The sequence below is a fragment of the Antechinus flavipes genome, chromosome 3, assembly GCF_016432865.1.
Source record: "Antechinus flavipes isolate AdamAnt ecotype Samford, QLD, Australia chromosome 3, AdamAnt_v2, whole genome shotgun sequence".
NCBI lineage: Eukaryota > Metazoa > Chordata > Mammalia > Dasyuromorphia > Dasyuridae > Antechinus > Antechinus flavipes.
Genome location: NC_067400.1, coordinates 1122048 through 1125882, shown reverse-complemented (window position 1 = coordinate 1125882; position 3835 = coordinate 1122048).

The following is a 3835-nucleotide window of genomic DNA, read 5'->3' as shown; positions in this document are numbered from 1 at the left end:
AATATTTCCTCTTCTGTTAATCTGGACAATTTATTTTGTTTTTAAAAAATATTCAGTAGGGGTAGTGAGGTGGTACAGTGGATAGAATCCCAGGCCTGGAGTCAAGAAAACCTGATTTCAAATCTGGCTTTAAACAGTTATTAGCTGTGCCTCTCTAGGTTAATCACTTAATCCTTTTTTGCCTTAGTTTCCTCATTTATAATGTAAACTGGAGAAGAAAAATTATTAGCAGGATCTTTGCAAAGAAAATCCCATATGGGGTTTCAGAATCACACATGATTGAAGTGACTCCACAACAACAAATGTTCATCCATTTCACTTAGATTGTGTGGTTTATTGGATTTAATTAGGCAATATAACTAATAATTACTTCGATTTCATCTTCATTGGTGGTAAATTCATGCTTTTCAGTATTTTGATACTGATAATTTGATTTCCTTCTCATTTAAATCAAATTAATCATTTCCCCCCCAAAACCAGCTTCTAGGTTTTATTGAATGGGTCGTCTTACTTTCAATTTTATTAATCTTTTGATTTTCAGAATTTCCAATTTGATATTTAATTGGAGGGTTTTTCCCCTATTTTTAAAAAATTGCATACCAATTTCACTGATCTACGCTTTTAGATGATGTAAACGTTGAGATACAAAGTCTCCCTAAATACTGTTTTTGCTGTATTACAATGAATTTTGGCATTTTGTCATTTTGTCTCATTGCTTTTATTCTCTTAATGAAGTTATTTGTTTCTGTGGTTTGTTCTTTGACCCTTTCATTCTTGAGAATTAATTTCCAATTAATTTTCAACCTATGTTTTCATGGTCCTTTATTAAATATAATTTTATTTTATTGTATTTTGAAAAGGGTATATGTTGGAATCTTTACAAACTGCTAACTAATTGGAGTTGATCTAATCTTACAAGAAGATGTTTTGGGCCAGAACCTGAAACAAGGTACTAAGTAGAACTAATTAATACAAGGCTTGTGTTCACACCTTTACTCATTGGAGTTCACAAGTATGGGAGTTTCACAAAGTAAACTTTGTAACTTTATGAGTTCACACCTCCTTTGAAGCTCTTTGGGCCAAAGAGCACTATGGGAGAAAACCCACAATCCCTCTCTTGAAGGAACATAAATAGAGCTTCAATGGGCCAGTCAAAGAAGTTTTTCAGAGTGAAGAAGCTACAAGTCGAGATTTCAGCGGAATTACGCCAGAAGCCCTCTCTCCAAGGCAAGGCAAGAGAGAATATTTTCCACTTGGCTGGCTGGTGGCAGAAGAAGAGTTTTCAGAGGAAAAAGCTACGAGAAGAGAGTTCAGCTGCATTGGAGAGGAGCACTCTGGTGCAGACACAGAGCACTTTGAGAGATTTCACCGGAATGACATGAAGAGTAGAGCTGGCTGGAGGCTGAAGAGTTCCCATAGTTTCCATCTGTTCGTTTACCTTTCTTAAATCACTTAACGTCCTCCAGATATATTTACTATTTTGAATTTTCTGCTGTTGTAAGATTTTAATGCTTTACTGAATGGTCAATTTTTGTGAAGTGCTATGTACAGCTGAGAAAAGGCATATTCTATTCCCATTCAGTTTCCTCCAGAAGTCTATCATAGCTAACTTTTCTAAAATTCTATTCAATCTCTGTAAGCTCTTTGTTGGCTATGATTATAGCTCCCACTTCTTTTCCAGTTTTTTCCTCGTGTTTTTATTAAAATTTAAACAACAACAACAACAACAAAACTCCTGCTTTGTCTCTTCCAGGAATTCTAAGTTTGTGCCCATTCTGGGTTTTCCTTTGAGTCTTTGCTTCTGGAAACTGTTGATCATGTTGTCTTCTTGGGGTGTTGTCTTATTGGGGATCTCAGACAGGCTGGAAATCTGCACATTTTCTGTAATTTTCCAAATGGTCTTTCTAATCCAAGACTATGTTTAACTTCTGCCCCCTTGATTTGACCTCTATAGATTTCTGACCAAGTCTTGGATCTGAGCAAGGTGATGCTGCTGGACTCTGTCAGTATTGGCCAACTGAGACCTGGTAGAATTATAGGTTCCCCTTGGGTCTCAGATTTCTGCCCTGCTTATTCCTCTGTAGGATAGGCTAGAGTTGGAAGTGAGAGCCTGCTCTGTTTCTGAGTTCTGAGTCACACCTTTGCTACTACTGCTTGCTTTTTCTTCCTTTTCCCATATGCTGCTAGGGCATCCTTACCTGGAATACCGCTGTTGTGGGTAAGTCCCATTTAGCGGATCTGTGACTCAGAACTGGATATCGGACAATGAAGCTGCCAGTGGTCACTTAGCTCAAGATGGCCCAAAAGCTGTAAGTCCAGAGGTCAGCAGGGAAATTGGGGGAGGGGGGATAAGTAGATCTGATGATCATGAACATTGAGATGACCATGAGAGTGGATGGGAAATAGTACAGAGGGGGAAGAACCCAGAGAAGCATTCATAAATGGAGAGGGTGGAGGTGGACTTTGGACAGCTCCTCCCAGATGCTCCATCATTGAAGAGGTGTCTAGGAAATTCACCTCAAATTTATCCACTCTTTTGCTTTCCTGTTCTTCACAATTCCCAGAAACTCTTTTATGGACACCTCCTCAGATAATGTCTCAACCAGCCAAAGGAGCGCATGGGGCTCCTACTCCCTGTGCCTTTTCAGCCTTTTCTTAGGTGGTTAATGTTCCTTTATAGTGTAAGCGTCTGCAGGCAGACCCACTCTGATGCCTCTACATTTCCAGGGCTTAGCAGAGAATATTGTGATACTGACTCTGACTCATGGTTAGTGGGAGTGAACTGGATGAAAATCCAGGCAGAACTGACAAGGAGCAGGAAATAGGAGAGACAAGTCTTCTGGGAGCCTGGAGAGAAGCCAGTTAAGAGAAGAGGGTGACCCACTGTGTCAAAGGCTGCAGAGAACAGAGCATTAGATCTGGCCACATGTCTGACTGTCGCACCTCTGGTGGACTGCCCCACACCGAACTTACTGCTTGGGGCCCCAGAGGGGGGAATCTGCCCATACTCCCAGGACTCTCCACTGGTGGCTGACCAGCAGCATGGGAGGCCAAAGTTAATTAGGACTTAGCAAAAGCATTTTAGTCAGATGGAGTGGGGAAAAACGTCAAGCAAAAACCTCCCTCCGGAATCCCTGGGGTGCACTTCCCCACTACCAGGCAGTCAATGGCAACGATGGATTTGTTTTTGTTGAATGACCCTTCGTGACCCCATTTAGGGTTTTCTTGGCAAAGACAAAGTTGCTTTCCTTTCCCTACTTCAGCTCATTTTACAGATGAAGACATGGTGGCAAGCAGGGTGACATGACTTGTCCAACGCCACACAGCTAATACATCTGTCCGAGGCCGGATCTGAACTCTCCGTCGGCAGGATGGCCACTCTGTGCTCCACCTAGCGGCTTCAGGGCCTGCAAACAGCTCCCCATGCTTAGCCCCATGTTCTCCGAATGGGAAAATCTAGAGGTCCTAGCTATCACTGGGGAGCTTCGGGGAGCTCCCAGGGTCCCGACCTCCAGCCTGAGACTCTTTTGCTTTGTATGCGGCCCAACAGAGTGAAAAGCGGCCCTCCGGCTTCTGTTACCTGCACGAAGGCGGTCTGGGATCTTGGAAGACTTCTGCCGGCTCCTTGGGCTGCCTCAGCCGCCTCTCCAACAAGCTGGAAAGTCCCCTCGCCCACTCCGGGCACTTGCCCTTTGCCGCCTGCTGAGGCATCCGGGTACTTGCGAAGCAGAGAATCCCAGACCTGAGCCCCGACGTTCACATGGCGAAGCGGGGGGGGGGGGGGGGGGAGAGGGGAGGGAGGAGAGAGAGAAGCGGGGAGGAGGGGGGAAGAGGG